The 21,915-nt window shown below is 37.2% G+C and overlaps 1 long non-coding RNA gene across 1 annotated transcript; it reads left to right on the top strand.

Moving 5' to 3' along the window:
* Positions 1–7: 7 nt before the first annotated feature.
* Positions 8–21,734, top strand: LOC138922134 (uncharacterized). The gene is made up of 3 exons (XR_011435212.1): positions 8–173; positions 17,154–17,260; positions 18,752–21,734. It is a non-coding gene; the product is annotated as an uncharacterized lncRNA (long non-coding RNA).
* The last annotated feature ends 181 nt before the right edge of the window (positions 21,735–21,915 follow it).

The following is a 21,915-nucleotide window of genomic DNA, read 5'->3' as shown; positions in this document are numbered from 1 at the left end:
AGGCCGCAAAGGCTGTAGGGAGGCTGGGCTATAGGTCCGTGGGCCGGAGAGGAGCGGGCTGAAACCGAGGAAGCTGTGGCTTAGCCCTGAACGGAGCCGTCTGAAGTGCAGCTGTCAGAACCCCAGTGTCTTCTCAGAAGTTTTGGGGAGATGAACTGGGTCGGGGGCTCCAGGTGAGTCGTGCTGCTGGAGCTTGAGACTGTAGCCTTGCGTCCCTGGACGTGCATTCCCGTCATGGCGCCTCTTTCCTAGGCCTCGGAGGGGAGGGCACAGCCTTGCCTGGGGGCAACTTGCTAGGAGAGGTCTTTTAATCTTCCCCAAGCCGGGGGACCCTAGCGCCATGTCTCTGCTCTTAAACCGAAAGCAGCTCAGCTTTTCCCCCACTGTCTTTCCAAAAGCTTCACATGTGGGGCCCGCCGTGGGTGAGGTTCTCTGCTCTCCCTCCCCCGCCTCCCGGGTCCTCCTCCTCTAATGAGACCTCTGAGCAGCTGAGCCCTCTTCTCGCCCCTGCTTCTCCCTTTTTGAAGGGATTTCTTTGCGTCAATATATCGTCTTTGCACAAATTTGTAAGGCGTTATGGAAGAGGCCATTCCCTGCTGCCCTTAAATCCATTGGTGGGGGCTCGTATCCACCATAAATCCAATTTAGTTTGTTTTTGCAAGGGAGGGAAAGTGAAGCGTTTTTTGCTTTAACTTACAAGAGAATTTGCAATTTGTTTTGTATTTAGAATTGATCACATAAAGGAGGATGAGTTGACAATTTAGCTTTATGTAACCTGTTCATTGCTGTTGACCTTCAAGTCCACTAGGATGGAAATCATGTGGGCCTGTAATTTCGTTTGATCAAATTCCCTGACGAAAAGAATTGTTTTGATTGAAACATTAAGCCGTTAAATACAATTTTTGTCACAAGTAGACCCAGGACAGTGATGATATGGTTAGAATATAACACATTTAAATTATTAGGAATTTTATAAGAGGAAAGACAGCTTTTGTGTTCAAGTATTGTAACGATGTCTGATAATTTTAGCAATAGCATTTATCCTGTTGAAGATATGTTAGCATCGTATTTTAGAAGTTTATCTGATTTATTCCTAGCTAATGTTCTAGCATCATGCTTCCACTTTGGAGAAAAGTGAAAACTCACTTACAAACGTCACACAATTTAGTTGATACATGATTATAATTTGATGCTTTTGAATTCTTTAAAATGTGAATATTAAATGAGATAGAAAATCATCTTACAAACGCTTAAGCAGTATTAAAATATAGGTGCTATTATTATTCTGTCATATAACTTCTGGTTATTCAGGGAGTAGTATTTTGGTTGCTAGTGGGAGGATGCAAAAGCAATGTACTGCAGGAAACGTGTAGTCTAGGATTGTGTTTCTCAAAATGAGGTAGTGCTGCACCTGGAGATATTAGGTACCAGGGGGTTAAGAAACCACAGAAGAAACGTGACACATCTCCCTGGAGCATCAGTTTTATTCACAGATCGGAGGAAAATATATTTTTTAATTTAAGTAAACATGGATATGTTATAGAGTAAAAGGCAAAACTTGTGTGAAGTTGTAAGAGAAAATATGGAATTTTAAATAAATTTTCTTGGGGAGGTTGGGCTCGTTAGGGTCAAACTCCAGATTGGTAATGAAAAAATGAGTGTCTCCACTTTGTACTATCCCAGCAAACAAAGGTAGACAAGATTAGTTGATCATGGCGCTCTGACCATGAGGCCGTAAGGGCCTCAGAATCTGAGACAGTGCTTAGTAATCACTAGCAGTTGATTGGAGCTGCTATAGAGTAGAAGTTTTAATCCTTGTCTCAGACCATCCTTGAGTACTTGTTTATTTCCCTCTGTTGTAGGATTAGTTTTTGTTTGAAAATTTTGAGAACTGTTAGGAACTTAAAATACAGACGAGTAACTAGAGAACATTTACAAAGCTCTCTCAGAGCTGCTCCATCAGAGAATTCGGCATTAATTAATTCAACAAATACGTTTTTACTTGCCTCCCTGTTTAGGGCATTGTCAAGCTGTATAGTGGGATTCAAAAGAGAAAAAGACAAAACTTTGGACCACAAAAAGAATTTATGGTAGAATGGTGAGATTTGAATTAGGTGAATGATTTTAAGACTAGATAGTTAAATGGTACTTAATATATAACAAGTGCTGTTCTAAGAACTTTTTGTATATTAGCTCATTTACTCTTAAGAAGAACCCTATGAGGTATGTACAAATGTTATCCTCATTTTACTGATAGGGAAACTGAGGCACTGTTAATGTTAAGTGGCTTGCCCAAGGTCACCCAGCTAATCAATGACAGTTATTTGAGAACCATATGCTTAATGGCTATGCTGTGCTATGCAGTGTAGAAATACGAGTATTGTGAAAGTGGCACATGTAGAGGGCTATGGATATTTAGAGAACAGAGAAATTACCTTAAACCTTGAAGGATAACAGTGTTGCACAGAACAAGCGCTACAGAGAAACAATGAAACACAGGTTCTTAAAAGCTGAAAAGGAAGTGAGATAAATAATTATCAAATTGGAGACCTAGTTTTTACCAAGGCTTCTTAGAAGAGATGGGTTGGGAGGGCAGTATTAAAGAACCTGAAAGGATTATTTGGCAGACAGTAGATTGGTCTGCATTAAGACAGGAAAACACTTGCAAAGAGGCTTTATACCTTTTTTCCAAGGAAATGAATGAAGCAGGCTACAGCAAGTTTATATTTTGGTTGTAGCAACCTGATTGTATACACTAAATCAAACCAGGGTATTCTTGTTGTGTATTATAGGGACCTGATATACAGTTTAATTGCGGAATCATTTGATAGGAGCGTCTTTACAATTGCAAAGGTCTTTGCAAGTTTTCTTGGCATAAAAGAAACTTGGCATTTAACTTTTTGCTGCTCTTCTGTTTGGGGAGTCTACCAGTCACATGTAAGATTTTTTTTTGTGAGGGAAGGGACTGGTGGCTAGGGAAGAAATAAGCTTTCCTTATTTTGATTTTTAAATTACTTGGTTTGGCTTTAGTGTTATGCTTTGTGGACGTCTTTGAAGATATAACATTTCATTTCAAACAAAGTCTCATTTAGGGTAAAGAGATTTGGTCTAAGCTGAAACTAATTGACATATCTATGATAGCAGTTCCCAGTCTACTGTCCCTGAAACTTGCTAATCAGCCATAATGTCAGATTTTCCAATTTAATGGGTTCTTTCTTTTTTTCCTAAAATTATATTCTTTTTTTGACTTAAAATGCCCCTCCCATTTTAAGTCCTTTCTTTTTTTCTCCCCCTGCTTTTTCTTCCCAAATCCCCCCAGTACATATTTTAGTTGGGGCATGTGGGACGCCACCTCAGTGTGACCTGATGAGCGGTGCCATGTCCACGCCCGGGATCTGAACCAGTGAAACGCTGGGCCACCTAAGCAGAGGACGCGAACTTAACCACTCGGCCACGGGGCTGGTCCCAAGTCCTTTCTTGACAAAATTAAAAATATGAATCATTTGTCAGTCTTACCAATTAAATAATTTTTTTTTTTTTAGTTGTCTGGGAATCATTGACCTAGAACTCTAATCTTTGTTTTGTACTTTTACATCAGCACTGAGACCCTGTGTTTTCCTAGTCACATTGAGTTGTAAATTTGAAAGAGGACAGGTATAAGCACTGATCTTTTTAATTTGGAAAAGATTCTCTTTTATTTTCAGTATTTGGTGATTGACGACTTGTTTCACCAAATTCATAGCCACCTCAGACATGAAGGTGGTAGTAAGAGAAGAGAGAAAGGAGAAGATAAAGATGTGACCAGTCTTTGGGCCTCGATATGCTATTCAGAATGGGATCAACTATAGATCTGAAATACAGCACTATACATTCAGTGTAAGAAGACTTTTTGTTTTAATTGGAGGAGGTTTATTTCTATAACTTAGATTGAAGAATGCAACCCGTGTCATAAGAAGGCACAGATAAAATCCTGTTTGAATTTAGGTGAAGGAGAGGTTTGCATTTGTAAATGTAGGCCTAGAATATTCACCTGTGCAAAGTATTTAGTGCGTGCTATGTACCAGGCACTGTGCCAGGTCAGAGTATAAAGTAACTGAAATTTAGTCTCTTTCTGAGAGATTTATAGCTTATTGGGGGGGGGGGGGAATATGACATTCCATAAAGTTTGAAAATGTTGAAAGATCAGGGGCCAGAATATATGATTTAAAAAAAACAGTGTGAACAATAGTAGAACATAGGAAAGTTTTAGCTGAGAGTTTGGCAAATCAGAAACAAGGCTAAAGGAAAGTTTGATGGAGAAAAAGAATAAAATAAATGTTATGTAAATAGTTGGAGATAAGATTACTTATTTAAATACTTAAAAATGTGTATATGTGTCTGCGTGATGGTGAGGTTGAAAACCAGACTGAGAAGTTGAAATTTGATCTGTTGGATATTGAGGAGTCATTCAAATTCAGAAGTACCACAGTGAAAGTAGTATTCTATGACTGTTTGTTTGTGGTGCTAGTGGTGTGTAGTTTGGAATATAGTGGTGAAAGACTCCAAGACAGTGATACCAGTTAGGATTCTTCTGGGGAAAAATAATGAATACTATTTTTCCATTTTCTTGTATGACTATATATTTTCCAGATCAAATCAAAACCAGTCCTAGGGCTGGCGCGGTGGCCGAGTGGTTAAGTTCGTGCGCTCTGCTTCGGCGGCCCGGGGTTTCGCCAGTTCGAATCCTGGGCGCGGACATAGCACTGCTCATCAGACTATGCTGAGGTGGTGTCCCACATGCCACAGCTGGAAGGACCCACAACTAAAAATACACAACGATGTACTGGGGGTCTTTGGGAGAAAAAGGAAAAATAAAATCTTTAAAAGCAAAACAACCCCCCAAAAAGCAAGCAAAAACACCAGTCCTATGTGAATTTGGGTTAATTATTAAACCTCTCTGTATAGGAGCAGATCAGGTTGTGAGGGACCTTCATAATGGAAAAAAGAATACAAAATTGTGACTACAAAATTAGGTATAGGGCTTGGAAGGGGAATATGCAGATGAAGGGCTCTGAACTTAAGTTTAATTAGCTTTACAATAAATTCTCTTTACTGTGAATTAGCCTCTGTCCCTGCATCTCTTTCTTCATCTGTTAAATGGGGATAACACTTAAATGTACGGTGAACATCATCCCAGTTTGCCTAGGACAGTCATGGTTTATGCCTGTGATCCTAGTGGCACGCCCAGTTTAGCATTTGTTTTCGGAGTTTTTGTTTTTTAATTAAATATAAGCTACCATTAATGGTTCCGTTAAAATGAACCCAGATGGATTCAGTGAACATCCTTTTTTTTATTTTAACCTCTGCCATGGTCTGTATTAGTGCATGAGCAACGTGTGCGGTGAAGAACGTTCTCACTTTAACATGTGGTTAAATCTGAAGACATCCAATGATGACCCAGGCCTGGCACTTTCCAGATAGAAAGTAACTAACAGCTTCTTTTAAAGATAGCATGAAGGGCACTTGCTGATAAAGTGTGCTGAGACATGAGTGGCTGGGTACAACTAACTTGCTGGATGGGATGGGAGAAGTATTTAATGCTGCTGTCTCTGCTAGCCACTTGTACCAGCTAGTTGTAACATTGCATTCTAAGGTCTGAGAGATTTGTATAGCCGCCATGCCTGGGAGTGGGGTCAATAGGAAACATGGAAAATTTTAGATTAGGTGTAAGTGAAATATTTGCTAGGAATAGAGGCTAATCAGTCCTGTCAGAGTGCCTACAAAGAGTAGTAGGAATGTTGTTGCTACAGTGGTTTTGTCAACAACCGTTTCCTTTTTCATAGTGTTTAGTAATGCTTTTGTAACCTTTTGGCAGCAGGGAGCTCAAATAAAGGAAAATTAATGCTTAATGATAAATACTGATGTTTTGTTTTTCATTTGAGTTGATGAATCTATAACTAGTACACAAAATGTTTGCCAGCATTTAGCATCTCTCATGGTCACATGACAATCTGAATGCCCAAATCTGCTGAAAAAGCATCAGGAGTTACTTTCAGATTTGGTAGTTATTTTAAGGAGATTATAGCTGCAGACAATAGTTTGACGCATGTAACTGCAGAACATTAAAGATAAAATTATTTCTGCAATGATAATATAAATAGAAATTTGATGGATCATAGCATCTTGGGTAAAACAGGACTCTTACTAAATTATGTAACCTGTGTAGCCAAGATACACTTGGAATTGGTTGTAGTTCATGTATATTTCACAGTTGTAGTCAAAGAGGCTTGATATTTTACTGAACAAAGCTACAGTTGTCAAAATTTTCATTTTTTTATATGCACAGTTAATGTAACTGAATTACACTGTTTTTGAGACAATACTGATGTTGAATCCAAAAAAGAATACTTTGGCGTGTTGTTATAAGCTTGCTTTCTTTGTTGCCTTTTATTAATTGGATTTCATAAACATTTGACTCTTTGAAGAGTTACTTGATAAATCAATCTATGTATCCTGCATTGTTATTGAACATTTTTGCAAGCAAGTCCTCTAAATTTTGATGACATTTTATTCAAAAACAGTTGAAAATATTTATTCAAAATATCCCATAAATGGAGTGAAAAACTTCAACTTTAGAAGCTTTTAGTGAATTATAATTGTTGAAATAAAGTTTTTAAGATTTAATTGTGAATAACCTGAAATACACATCTGTGTTGGGCTATCATTCACAATCTAAGATCTCTTCCATTGTATGACCCAGGAGATGGCTGTTCATGTTTATCATTACAGCCTGTAACTATGAAACAATATTTTCCATGTGAAAGTACTATAAGAATTCAATCTCTAAGAACTTATTTTAATTAGGCTCTGTATTCTGAATATTAGGTGGATTTCTGCCTCATCGATTGACACTTTTTTTCTCAATACCATACCTTTTGTAATTCATATTACTCTAAAAACTTTTTCTTGTATTGCAAGAGAAGAATTTATATGAAAGCCATAGCATTCTAATGTATATCATTACTATTCCTGACACATCAGGTGGACCTGCTTTAGTTTTGTGGAAAACCAACCTAAGTACTTTTTCTAGGCTAGTTACTGTCCTGAATCTTAATAAGTCTGCTAGCTAACAATGTTAACATTATGATGTCTTAGGTTAATATTAATTTCACTGTGACACAAGCCATAAAATAATTTTTTCAATTGTTAGTTATTGCTTTATTAATTTTGTTTACATTTTTCACTTTGAATCACACTTAAGATGTTATTACAAGATTGTAACAATCTGGAAACGGTTTCTTTTGCATGGCACCTCGCCACTAAAAAGATAAACTAAGCAGAAAAATAAAAAGCAAAACAAAATAAACAAAAAAGAAAATTCAAGACTAGCTGACAGTTAAGATATGTGACACCCATAGTATTTAATCCCTAATGTAGTTTCAACATCTCCTGCGTACTCCATGTAAAATGTACGTTCGTGTTGTTCTTGATGTTTCCTTGACCACATTACTGCCTGTCTTTTTTTTTTTTAAAGAAAGTATTTCTTTAGCGTTTTCCTTTAAATCTTTGCTTACTAGAAAGAATGGCAAGGGGCAGAATGCCCTGTTATATTTTTGTAGTCAGTATGGTTTTATTTCTTCCTTTCTCTCTCTCTTCTTTCCTTCTCCCCTTCCCTCCCTTCTCTTCTCTTCTTTCCCTTTCTTAACCTCTTTACACTTCTCTATTTTACTTTATTCTTTCTATCTTAATGAAGAATAAGGTAGTGTAATCTATATCCCTGCTTCCCACAATTGATAACTTGTGGAGTGTTCTATGAAGAAGTTATGGCCTTTTGATTTTATTTTCAGTATGTAGCTATAATGGCAACTAATATTGTTCACTTAAACTTTTACTGAAAGAGATGGTTGCAATATATTTCTTTAAAAATCCATTTTCTAGAATAACATAGTAATTACTGTTAAAGAGATGAGCTTCATTCCCACCTCCCCACACCTAAATCTCTGGTAATTTAAATTTCCGGACAAAAATTAGAGAAACTCTTAAAATTGTTTTTTATAAAGTGCATATAAATTTCATGAAGAAACTGATGTTTGAATGGGGTCTTGAAGGTATTGAAAGTTTTCAGTACAAAATATGGTGGGAGGAGTCTCCATATATGGAGAAGAAAAACTATATTTTCATTTGGTCGGGTGTTGGAATACATGAAACGCAGGAATGGAAAACAAAGTTGAAATCTAAGTTGGGGCAGGCAATGGAAGTCACGTCCCTAAGTGATAATCAGAGCTGTGTTTTATTGCTATTACCAATGTAGTAAGAAATATAGGAGAACATTTGCATAAAATCAAGGAGACTCTTTAATGTATAATTATGGTAGCTAGCTACATACTTAATATTGCAGTAGTCAAAGTAGCAAATGACTTCTGAGGATTCACATTTTATATATAGCAAGCTATTTTAATTATCTGCACGTTTTTCTTTTTCTCAGATATAAAATTCCATCTAGTTTACCCCATTATTTGGGGATATATTCATTTGTTCTCCCGTCTTTTCTATCTTATTTTTTTCTACCTTTATTGAGGTATAATGGACAAATAAAATTGTAAGATATTTAAAGTATACCATGTGATGGTTTCATATATGCATACATTGTGAAAGTTAATTAACACATCCATCACCTCAGATATTTCTCTTTTTTGGTGAGAACATTTAAGTTCTACTCTCTTAACAGATTTCAATTATACAATACAATGTTATTTTGTATTAACAAATGGTATGGTTACCATGTTATCCTCAGAACTTATTCATCTTATAACTTAAAGTTTGTATGCTTTTACCAACCTCTCCCTATTTACCTGACCCCCCAGCAACCACTTGTCTGTTCTCTGTTTCTATGATTTTAACTTTTTTTTAGATTCCACATATAAGTGGTACCATGTCCTATTTGTCTCTGTCTGCCTTAATTATCTAATGCCTTCCAGGTTCATCCATGTTATCACAAATGACAGGATTTCTTTCTTTTTTTTGTGAGGAAGATTGGCCCAGAGCTAACATCTGTTGCCAATCTCTCTCTTTTTGCTTGAGAAGATTGTTGCTGAGTTAATATCTGTGCCAGTCTTCTTCTACTTTTTGTGTGGGATGCAGCCACAGCATGGCTTGACACGTGGTGCTAGGTCTGTGCCTGGGATCTGAACCTGTGAACCCCGGGCTCCCAAAGTACAGCATGCGAACTTGACCACTATGCTGCTGGGCTGGCCCAGGATTTCTTTCTTTTAAAAGGGTGAATGATATTCCATGGTGTATATATATACCAAATTTTCTTGATCCATTCATCCATTGATGTACTCTTAATCTGCTTCATACCTTGGTTGTTGTGAATAAGGCTCCTATGAACATGGGAGTACAGATATCTGTTTGAGATGTTGATTTCTCTTTGGATATATACCCAGAATTGGTGCTGCTCGATCAAATGGTAGTTCTTTTAATTTCTTGAAGAACCTCCATGCTGTTTTCCATAATGGCTGCACCAATTTATATTCCCACCAATAGTGCACAAGGGTTCCCTTTTCTCCACATCCTAATATTTGTTCTCTCTTTTCTTTTTGATGCATGTCATCCTAAAGGACATGAGGTGATAAATCATTGTGGTTTTGATTTGCATTTCCCTGAGCGTTAGTGATATTGAGCACCTTTTCCTGTACCTGTTGATCATTTGCATGTCTCTTTTGAAAAATGCCTATTTACGTCCTTTGCCCATTTTTTAACTAGGTTATTTGTTTTTTGCTGTTGAGTAGTATGAGTTCCTCATATTGTGGATATTAAACTCTTATCAGATATAAGATTTGCAAATATTTTCTCCAATTCCATAGGTTCCCTTTTCATTTTGTTGATGGTTTCCTTTGCTGTGCAGAAGCTTTGTAGTTTGATGTAGTCCCACTTTTTAATTTTTGCTTTTGGTGTCAAATCCAAAAAATCATTGCCGAAACCAATTTCAAGGAGCTTACCCCCTGTGTTTGCTTCTAGGAATTTTATGGTTTCAGGTCTTATATTCAAGTCTTTAATCCATTTAGAGTTGATGTTTGTGTACAGTGTAAGATAACGGTTACAGTTTCATTCTTTTGCATGTGACTGTCTAGTTTTCCCAACACTATTTATTGAAGAAACGGTCCTTTCCCCACTGTGTATTCTTGGTTCCTTTGTGATAAATTGAATGACCATATATTTCTGGCTTATTTCTGGATATTCTATTCCGTTGGTCTGTCTGGCTGTTTCTATGCCAATACCATACAGTTTGATTACTGTCACTTTGTAATATAGTTTGAAATCAGGAAGTATGATGCCTCCAGCTTTCTTCTTTCTCAATTATGCCTTGGCTATTTGGGATCTTTTGTGGTTCCATACAAATAATAGGGTTGTCTGTTTTATTTTTGTGAAAAATGCCACTAGAATTTTGATAGGGATTGCATTAAATCTGATATGTCATTTGATTTCTGGGCTTTCAATTCTGTTCCATTGATCTGTAGGTCTGTTTTTTCACCAGTACCATCCTGTTTTGATTACTATAGCTTTGTAGTATATTTTGAAATCAGGGATTGTGATGCCTCCAGCTTTATTCTTTTTTCTCAGTATTGCTTTAGCTGTTTGGGGTCTTTTGTTGCCCCATATGAATTTTAGGATTCTTTGTTCTATTTCTGTGAAGAATGTCATTGGGATTCTGATTGGGATTGTATTGAATCTGCAGATTGCTTTAGGGAGTATGGACATTTTAACTGTATTTATTCTTCCGATCCATGTGCACGGAATATCTTTCCATTTCTTTATGTCTTTATCAATTTCTTTCAATAAAGCCTTAATAGTTTTCATTGTATAGGTCTTTCACCTTCTTGGTTAAATTTATTCCTAGAAATTTTATTCTTTTTGTTGTGATTGCAAATAGTATTGTATTCTTGAGTTCTCTTTCTCTTAGTTTGTAATTAGAGTACAGAAATGCAAATGATTTTTGCAAGTTCATTTTGTACCCTGCCATTTTTCTGTTATTGTTGATTATTTCTAATAGCTTTCCAATGGATTCTTTAGGGTTTTCTATATATAAAATCATGTCATTTGCAAACAGTGAGCATTTCACTTCTTCATTACCTATTTGGATACCCTTTACTTCTTTTTCTTGCCTAATTGCTCTGGCTATACCTCCAGTACTATTTTGAATACGAGTGGTGAGGGTGCGCACCCTTGTCCTGTTTCTGTTCTCAGAGGGATGGCTTTTAGTTTTTCCCCGTTGAGTATGATGTTGGCTTGGGTTTGTCATATATGGCCTGTATTATGTTGAGATACTTTCCTTCTATACCCATTTTATTGAGAGTTTTCATCATAAATGGATGTTAGATCTTGTGAAATGCTTTCTCTGCATCTGAGATGATCACGTTTTTTATTCCTCATTTTGTTAATTTGGTGTATCGCATTGATCGATTTGTGGATGTTGAACCATCCCTGTGTCCCTGGTATAAATCCCACTTGATCATGGTGTATGGTCCTTTTAAGATTTTGCTGTATTCGGTTTGCCAGTATTTTGTTGAGGAGTTTTGTATCTCTGTTCATCAGCAAAATTGGCCCGTAATTTTCTTTTTTTGTGTTATCCTTGTCTGGCTTTGGTATCAGCTTGATGTTGGCCTTGTAGAATGACTTACGAAGTATGCAGTCTTTTTCAATTTTTTGAAATAGTTTGAGAAGGATAGGTATTAAATCTTTGAATGTTTGGTGGAATTCTTAAGAGAAGCCACCTGGTCCTGGACTTTTATTTTTTGGGAGGATTTTGATTACTGTTTCAATCTCTTTACTTGTGATTGGTCTTTTTAATTCTCTATATCTTCTTGATTCAGCTTTGGCAGATTGTATGAGTCTAAGAATTTATCCATTTCTTCTGGATTTTGCAATTTGTTGGCATATAGTTTTCATAGTATTCTCTTATGATCCTTTGTATTTCTGTGGTATCGGTTAATTTCTCCTCTTTCATTTCTAATTTTATTTGAGCCTCCTCTCTTTTTTCCTTAGTGAGTCTGGCTAAGGGTTTGTCAATTTTATCTTCTCAAGGAACCAGCACTTGGTCGTTGATCCTTTCTACCATTTTTGTGGCTTCAATTTCATTTATTTTTGCTCTAATTGTTATTATTTCCCTCCTTCTGCTAACTTTGGGTTTTGTTTGTTCTTCTTTTTCTATTTCTGTTACGTGCAGTTTAAAAGTGCTTACTTGAGATTTTTCTTGTTTTTTAAGGTGAGCCTGTGTTGCTATGATTTTCCCTCCTAGGACCACTTTTGCTGCGTCCCATGAGTTGGTGTGGTATAATGTATTTTCATTTTCATTTGTCTCCAGATATCTTTTGATTTCTCCTGTAATTTCTTCAATGATCCATTGGTTGTGCAGTACTATGTTGTTTAGCCTCCACATATCTGTCACTTTCGTAGCTTTTTTCTTGTAGTTGGTTTCTAGTTTCATAGCATTATGGTCACAAAAGATGCTTGATATGATTTCAGTCTTCTTAAATTTATTAAGGCTTGCCTTCTTTCCCAACATATGGTCTATCTTTGAGAATGTTCCATGTGCACTTGAGAAGAATGTGTATTCTGCTGTTTTTATATATGTTCTATTAAGTCCATCTGGTCTAGTTTTTCATTTAATTCCATTATTTCCTTGTTGACTTTCTGTCTAGATGATCTATCCATTGATCTAAGTGGGGTTTAGGTCCCCTACTATTATTATGTAGTAGTTCACTTCTCCTTTTAGGTTTGTTAATAGTTACTTTATGTACTTTGGTGCTCCTATGTTGGTTGCATCCAAATGTGTATTTCTTATTGTAAATTACAATATCACAATGATCAATCTGTTGTTCAAAGTGGGGTTTTGAAGTCCCCTGCTATTGTTTATTGCTGCCTATTTCTCCTTTTAGTTCTGTTTATATTTGCTTTATATATTTAGGTGCTCCAATGTTGGGTGCATAAATATTTACAGTTTTTGTATCCTTTTGATGAATTGACTCCTTTATCATTTTGTAATGGCCTTTGCTGTCTCTTGTTACAGTCTTTGTCTTCAAGTCTATTTTGTCTGAGAATTATGCTACCATAGCTTTTGGTTTCCCTTTGCATGTAATATCTTTTTCCATCCCTTTACTTTCAGTCTGTTTGTGTCCGTAATGCTGAGATGAGTCTCTTGTAGGCAACATATATTTGGGTCATGTTTTTTAATCCTTTCAGCCAAAAAATATTTACATTTAAAGTAATTATTTACATGGATGGACTTACCATGGCCGTTTTGTTGTTTTCTGGTTGTTTTGTAATTCTTCTATTCCTTTCTTCCTCTCTTGTTCTCTTCCTGTGTGATTTGATGATTTTCTCTATGGTATACTTTGATAACTTTCTCTTTGTCTTGTATATCTCCTCTAGCCTTTTACTTTGTGGTTACCATGAGGCTTACTTAAAACATACTTGCCTGCTCACTCCATGTTGAACCCTGAGGGGATAGCTCTGGTGAGTGCTGCATTCCTGTTAAGAATGCTTATTTATTTGCCATAGTCTTGTGGGTCCTGTGGACACAAGCCCATTGGCTTTCAGAGCTAGGTGTTTTGGGAGTCTGTCTGTTTGGTGAGAGTCTTAAAATTTGGAGCACTAGATGTGGAGGTCAAACCCTTTGCTTCTCAGGGAGAAGGTGGAGTTGGGGATTCCCTTCTGACTGTATGGCATTGTGGCAGGGGTGGGGATTATGATGAGAGTGTGTCTCAGCCTTTCCTACCTGTTTCAACCTGGGTATTTTTGCATTTGTCCCGTGTGTACGAGTCGCTAGTCTAGTTTCTGGATCTCTTTCAGAGAGAATGCTCCAAGTGTAGCTGTACATTTGGTGTGTCTGTGGGAAGAGGGGAGCTCAAGATCCTCCTATATCATCATCTTGGTCAACACTTGGGGGAGAAAAAAAAACAATTTTACAGTTTTATTTTAAGTTAGCCTAAGCAAAACTGTTAGAAGCAACTATTAGGACTATATATATATATATATATTTTTTTTTCCACTGACATAGCCAAGTAAAAAGTCACTTGGATTGTCAACTAGTTTAATTTTAATCTGCATCTCTTTAGTGGACATTTGTACTCACTGGCAGCCAAGCATCTGAGCCCCTTATCTATGTGTGGGGGTATTTCCTACCTTATGAGTTTTGGTGATAGGCACAGACCACCTCCCTATGTGGAATCTTGGGGAAAAAACCCAGACATTTGTTTCACTATGCTTTGCAGCTAGCAAATAGGCATGTGACCTAAGCTGAGACTTAGATGCTCTTGTCCTGTACTTTGAATTAGAAGCTAGTAACACAAAGAAGTAGGGACTACAGAGCTTCTATTGTAGTTGGAAGCAGTTGCAAGAGCTGCAGCAGGATTGAATTTTAATGCCAGTGATGCCAGGGGGTGGTGTTCACTGTCCAGGAGTGGAACTGGTGCAGTCAGTGGTGTTTAGTGTTCACCAGTGCTGGCAGTGGTGTTCTTAGGAGGCTAATTATGGCTTGATTTTGACTATGATGCCACAGCTCCCTAGACTTCCTTGTTCTTGCCAGGTGCCAAACGTGCTTCCTCAGCCTTGTTGACATGTTTGTTGGTTACCTGATTTTCTTTTAATAAATTTATTTTCTGTTTAAATTAACCAAAGGAGCTTTCAATTTCTTGTAACTTAAGAATCCTAACTGATGCAGTTTTCTTTTCTAGTGCAGGTAATTGAGAGTGACTATATTTGGTAAAACATTTAGACATATAGTACTATTTAGTAGCATTGGTTGCCTTAATAATAATTTAAAATGTTCTTTTTATGAAATTGCCTTTGACTTATACGTTAGGATCTTTTTTCACTTTCACTGTGGTCTAGTATTAGTAGGCTAATCTAGCAATTGGTCTTGAAATCCTAATTAATTTTTCCTTAGGCACATAGGAATAGGGATTATGGAGTACATAGAATTTGGTGAGAGCCATAAGAGCGTCCTGGATAATGGAAAATCAGCCTGGAGTAAAATCACTTGATTTATACATATATGAAGACTGTGTTTAGGCTTTGGCTAGTCCCTAATTCTATTGATCTTTATAATGTGGGAACTTCTTATAGAATTGATTTTTCTTCCTACTGTCTCTGTAATCTGGATTGTTTAATACTGCTGGCTCTGTCATACTTCTTATATTTCAGGACTTTGAAAAGTCACTTTGCTTTCTCTTTTTTTGAGGAAGATTAGCTCTGAGCTAACTGCTGCCAGTCCTCCTCTTTTTGCTGAGGAAGACTGGCCCTGAGTTAACATCCGTGCCCATCTTCCTCTACTTTATATGTGGTACACCCACCACAGCATGGCTTGCCAAGCAGTGCCATGTCAGCACCCAGGACCCAAACTGGCGAACCCTGGGCCACCAAAGAGGGTAATACTTTTCAAATGCATGTATGTTTATTTTATTTTGTTTTGTTTTAAATAATTCATTTTTCCCAACAACAGTATCAACATCTTCCCCAACAAAAACACAGCAGCCAACTTTAGGTCCTATAAGTTAAAGTTAAAAATGTGAAATATAAATACCAGCTGAAGTGCAAAATTCTAACAAGTATGATTAAATTAACAAGACATGTTTCTGTTGTGTGCTGTGCAGATACCCACAATACTACTACTGTCCATACAAGACTCACAAAGCTAGTCAAGAGACTATGATTATGGCACTTCTCAGCTTGAATCTAAACACCACAGGCAAGGAACACACAATTTACCAGCTACTCAGAAATGATTCAGAAGTGATTGTATTATCGTGAAAAGAAGACTATACTGTGAATCCTTCTGTTTTCACTGATTTTAATAGGTGCAATATTTTTATATTTTCGTATCTGAAATCCAGAAGTACCTTATAATTGCTGTTGAACAGGTGCTAGTGGTGAGTAGTCATGCTCGTGCCAATACACAGGCACATAGGATAGGTTTCAACAGCTTGGAAGAAAATCCTGGAACCATCGTAAACCAATTTGTACTGGCCCTATTGTATCAATAACGACATGTCAAGGTCATCTTGCAGGGGCAATGACCAAGAACTGCAAAACATGCAGCTGGAATGTGCTCAGAAGATGGAAACCTTGCCCTCAGATGACCTCAAGCCACAGGGAACCACAAGTTCCCTGACTATGGAACTCAGTGTGAGAAGAAAGTGGTGAGGGGAACCTAATAAGAAGCAAAGGGTCCCTTGATTTGTAGCACACTGGACTTATAAGAGTGTTACACTCCCACCCTCCAATCAGATTCCAACAAGCTAGTGTTATGCATAATTACTCCTACTCCCAACTCCTTAAAAGTCTGTCCCAGCTTCAGCTCAGGGAGACAGATTTGAGCCTTGCCTCCTATCTCCTTGCTGGTTGACGTTGCAATAAAGCTCTTTCTTCTCTCAAAAGCCAGTGCCCTTGTATTGGCTTCTATGCATATCAGGCAACAAGCTCTTGCTCAGTAACAATCTCAGCCACAATAGTGGAGCATACTTAAGAATTGCTGTGGTACTAATACTCTTGGCGGCAAGGAAAACAATACTGGGTGGAAAAACATAGGCACAGACAATACTGAATGGAAAAATGATTCAGAATAATAGGATTCTGGGGGCTGGCCTGGTGGTTAAGTTCACACACTCTTCTTCAGCTGCCCAGGGTTCACAGGTTCAGATCCTGGGCATAGACCTACACACCACTCATCAAGCCATGCTGTGGCAGCATCCCATACACAAAATGGAAGAAGATTGGCACAGATATTAGCTCAGGGTCAATCTTCCTCACCACAAAAAGAATAGGATTCTGAACACGAAAAGTTTAGCAATGCCTTAACCATTTTATTTTCCTTTTTACATGAGTACGAGAGTCATATCTCATTTTAAAATGTATGATTAAAAGTAGGTCTAAATAAGTCTAAAAGGGATCTATTAATAATGTGAAATAAAAGGTCAAAACAAGAAAGTATTACGTCATAATTCAGTTGGCAGTGTTTTTTCTTTATTGGTAACACAGAAAACAATGGTGCATCTTGTCACTCCACAGTGCCTTAGAATCTACAGAATGCTTCATGTTGTTTATACTTATTTGGGGAAATGTAAAATGAAAAATTCTAAAATAAATCCTCTCTAATACCTCTTCTTGTTCTGTAGTTCTGTGCTTTTCTGTGTTGGAGCCTGGATCTCAGAGCTGATGAAGGACAGTGTCCAGGGACTCAGGTCCACTTTTTAAGGGCCATGATTCCACTTTGCTGCCCAAGGTAAGGAAATAATTTTGAACCTTCAGATCCAAGCTGACTAAACTAAGACCATACTATGCATACAGAATAAATAAGGTAAGTACCTGAAAAACAGACTTAGAGGCAACAAGAGCCTAGAGCACAGGAAAGAATGTTCTGGAGCATCTTAGTGATTCTCTCATTTTCCTCTCCAGCTAGGGTTATGGGACTACGTTTTTCTCTCTTTCCCCAGGAGTTTCATTCATAGGGCAAACACCATGCTGCTCTGGGAAGGAGTTTGTTTGCCTCAATCCTTGAAATGTCCAGAATTCGTTCCAATTAACCCAGTGAGGGGTCTTAAGGGATCCTGAAGTCCTAAGCCAGGGAACCTGATGAAATTACAGGAGTGCGAGTGGGAACTCTCCTGAGCTCAGATTGCTCCAGGTATAGAGCTCCTTTAAGATTTCCAGAGGAACCAGCAAGTAAGCAGGACTATTTTCAAAGCTATTTATATAGATAATCAGAAAGCATAAAGTAGGTATCTTAGGGGAAGACCAGGTGAATTGGATCTTTTAATGTTTCAGGAACAGATGGGCCCTATGACTTCTAGCCCCAAACCATTTCCAATTCAGTCCCACTGTCTGGACTGCCAAGACCTTTCTATGCCTCCTATTGTGACCAGAAACCAGGCAAGGAAAGGGTTACTGAGAATTTGATCCGTAATTAACATGGTCTGTCAAATGTTTTCCAGACAAGGAGAAAAATAAATGAGCAGTTTTTCAGAGGTTGATGTCCCCCTTTTTGCAGACATTGCCATCCTACAATGAAACTTACACAATTGCTGCAAGACTCCTACAAATTACTCCAGCTCTAAGTGACCAAAAGTTACCATGGACCCATTATGTAATGACATGTTCCTTGAATTCAGTATGTAATGGCATGTTCCATTGAACTTGCTATGTCATGGTACCCTGACTTTGTTATGTAAATGGTGCCTTGAACTCATTATGTAATGATCTGTACCTGTGCCCTGATTGAGCCCAGTTGTTACACAGTTGTAACATATCCTGTGCACTCTGATGTACAAAGTCTCCACCAGCACTAAGCTCGGAGAGACACTGTTTGGGGAGCTACCCCCAGTGTTCTCCATTGCTTGAGCAAGCAATAAACCTTTTTCTCCACCCACTTCATCCTTGGTAGTGTTTTTAGCTCCACACTCGCCAAGAGGCGAACCCAGTGAGTTTGGTTACACTATGAGCTGCAGAGGATCCATCAATGTAAAAGCGATGCCTTCAGATGTGTTCCCCTATTCTCCAAGGAGCTCATCCAGGAGGATACACATTATGTAAGGATGTAAGGGGCAGAGGACACTTCAATGATAACCTCCCCCTCATCTCCACAAAGAGGTTCTGTAAAAATCATTAGCAGTTCTGCCCTATCTGATTCTCTGCATCAGCTTCTCTCCAAATGGAAAAGTGACCCTGTGCTCTTTTATTTCCTCTCCCTGAATGTTTTGCATCTATTAAACCAAAGCAAGGAAGCACAAACTCAAAGATGGAAGGTCCAAAGTCGGAAAGGGCAGGTGAGCTGATCAATGGGAGCGTCTTCACATCCGGCACAGAAATTCTTCTTTCCTAACAAATTCCACTGTTCAACTTGTTTCAAACTCCAGAATGAGTAACTGCATACGTTAAAAAGTGCATTTATATCCAGAGGGGAGTGTTTGTATATATGTTTTAGTTAATAAATAAAAAAGTATCCTGACCTCTGAGAGTCACTCAATAAATCACGTCTATTATTTACATTTATCATCATTATCCTTAACTTTTCCACATATCCTTTATTAGGGAACAGTTTGTTCTGCTACACTATTGCTGCTATGAGTCTTTCTTTCACGACAAAACAGACTCCTGAGTCTTTTTTATTCACATTTTCTCAATTACTATTAAAAAGTTAATTTTAAATTTCTCAGTATTTGAGGTTTTATTTTTTGTGTATATAAGTTGACTCAGTATTAATTATAAATTTTATTGTCTTATAATCACAAAATTGACCTATAAATTTTCCTTCTTTCCATTTATTTGCATTTTTATCAGGCCAAGTAAATTATAATTTTAAAATAAGTTTTCAAGGTAAACTTGACTGTTAATATTTAAGGTGTAGCATCACTTATGTTTTTAAAATAAATTTTAGTGTTCACATATTCTAGATTCATACTTATTTTTGGTCATTTTGCTCATAAAAATGAATAAAATCTTATTATATTTCTATTGAATCATTTTAAAATACGAGTCTACCATGTCGAGACTCATGAAAGAAAGCCAAACAAATATTCAGGGGAAAAATAATATCATTTAAATATTTTCATTATTAGAAAAGAAAGTGAAAAGATAAACTGTTTGAATATTTCAGATTTCAGGAAAACAAAACAAAAATGTTAAAGAATCTAGGTGAAAGAAAACAATGCAAATATAATCAATTCAAAAGTAAACTTAAGAGCAAATAAAAATATTCAAAATAAATTAGATAAATTTTGGAAACTTTTAAAAAGCAAATAGTAAGTGAAAGTATATATGAGAAATCATGAAATATGTGGAAAAATTAAAATATCACTGACAACACCAAATTCAGTGATAATCAATAAATTAGAAGTTAAAAATGAAATGGTAAAAATGACGTAATGAGAAATAGACAATCAAGGTTCGAGCTGGACTTCCGTCCTGGAGAGGTCTGGTCTATGTCTCGTTCACCCTGTTTACGCTCCAGCCCCTCAGTGGTCCGAGTGAAAAGCCCGCACTGTTCACCAGGTCTCATCCTCCACGGTGAGCCCTGGACTCTGATTTTTGTCCCTCCAGCCCTGAGAAGTTGCTGAAAGCTCTTTTCAGTGTCTCAGCCTCTTAGCTACCACTTTAGGTTTTGTAATTAGCAATCCTCTTAAAGAGAAATGTGGCCCCAAATGTTGAGCTCAACCTCCTTTGGCTCCTCTAGATCTTGTCTCTGCAAATTTTCATTGCCTGGGTAGCTCTCTGATGGCTTCAACCATCTGTTTTGTTTTATTTAGCTTGTACTCCATGGGAGGGTTGGTCCAAACCTCTGGTCAACCATAAATAGAACTCAATTTAATCATCTTTGAAGATAAACAGATCTTTCAGGGTCCACTCTTTATATAAAATGCTTGCTTTGGTGCGTTCCCTTTGACTCATCTTGTTTATCTGAGCACTATTTATATAGTGAGGGAATTCTTCTCTTAAAGTGAGTGGAGGTCATGGTATTTGTTTGCATTCACTGTAGAGTCTTTTAGCTTCCCGAGCAGGTTGGGAATGATGCATGGCCTTGAGTAGTTGTAGGTGAAGGATTCTTTCTCCCCTGCCTGTCAACCTCTAATTTTGTTGAGGCTCTAAACCCATGCATCAGCTTCGCTGAGTGAAGGACATATACTGTGCTCTGAAGGCTGAGTTTGAGCCTGTGCTGCTTCTCCTCGGTGAGGTGATTTTTGTCAGCAGTTCCCCCATTCACTCTTTTTGTTTAGTGTGTTCAAACTTTCTTCCAGTTGATTGTTTCTTTCCTCCAGCTGGGTCCCAACCAAAGCAATGATTTCTGTGACATTATTTACCACACCTCTTCTGCCTTCTTAGCGAAGTGCTAGTAATCTTTCAGAGAGAATGGTTAAGTGCTTTGTTGCTAAGCCAGATTCCAGGATTCAAATCCCAATTCCAAAGCCCACTGGCATGTGCCATTGAAAGAGTGATTTAACCTGAGTTACAGTTTTGTTATGTGCAAAATAGGCATAATAATTGTACCTACCTCATGGGTTATTGTGAAGACTAAATGAGAGAAGAAGAACTTAATAAATATTGGCTATTAGTAGTTGTTACTATCTTGAGGGAGTAAGTGCTTCCCTTTTTTCCTCCGGGTGTACAAACCCCTTAACGTCTTTTTCAGCATATTGGGGAATGTCAGCCACTGCTTTAGAATTTCCTCCTGAGAAGGATACATTATCCTGTGCATTTTCGCTAGCAAAAAAAATCCTGTATAACCTAAATCTTATCGTGAAGAAACAATCAGATAAACCCCAATTGAGGATCATTCTGAAAAACGGTGAGCCTGTATTCTTCAAAAACATCAATGTAGTAAAAAACAATGGCAGGCTGAAAATATACCAGGTTAAAGGAAACTAAAGAGACATGAAAACTAAATGCAATGCATAATCCTGGATTGGATGCTGAATTAGGGAAAAAATCTGTATAAGACATTATTCGGCCAATTTTTAAAATCTAAGTATGTTGTATATATTAGATATTGTTGTTGTATTAATGTTACATTTCCAAGATTTGATCATTGTGCTGTGATTATATAAGAGAATGCCTCTGTTCTTTAGCATAATACATGCTAAAATTTATCATGATACATGCTAAAACGTCTAGGGCTTAAGTGTCATGAGGTCTGCAACTTACTCTCAAATGATTCACAACAATGACAATAATACAAATAATATGTATATATGTTTGCATATAAATATATGTATATGTGTGTATATGTGTATGAATTTATATACCTACAAAGCAAATACAACAAAATGTTAAAAACTAGTAAGTCTAGATGGGGAGAATATGGGAATTCATTTACTATTACAATTTTTCTCTAGGCTTGAATTGCAGCTTTATTTTATTTATTTATTCTTATGATGAGGAAGATTG

Source organism: Equus caballus, unplaced genomic scaffold (genome assembly GCF_041296265.1).
Source record: "Equus caballus isolate H_3958 breed thoroughbred unplaced genomic scaffold, TB-T2T haplotype2-0000451, whole genome shotgun sequence".
Lineage (NCBI taxonomy): Eukaryota > Metazoa > Chordata > Mammalia > Perissodactyla > Equidae > Equus > Equus caballus.
The sequence above is the reverse complement of the archived record's forward strand: the minus strand, read 5'-3'. Positions and strand labels throughout refer to the sequence as shown.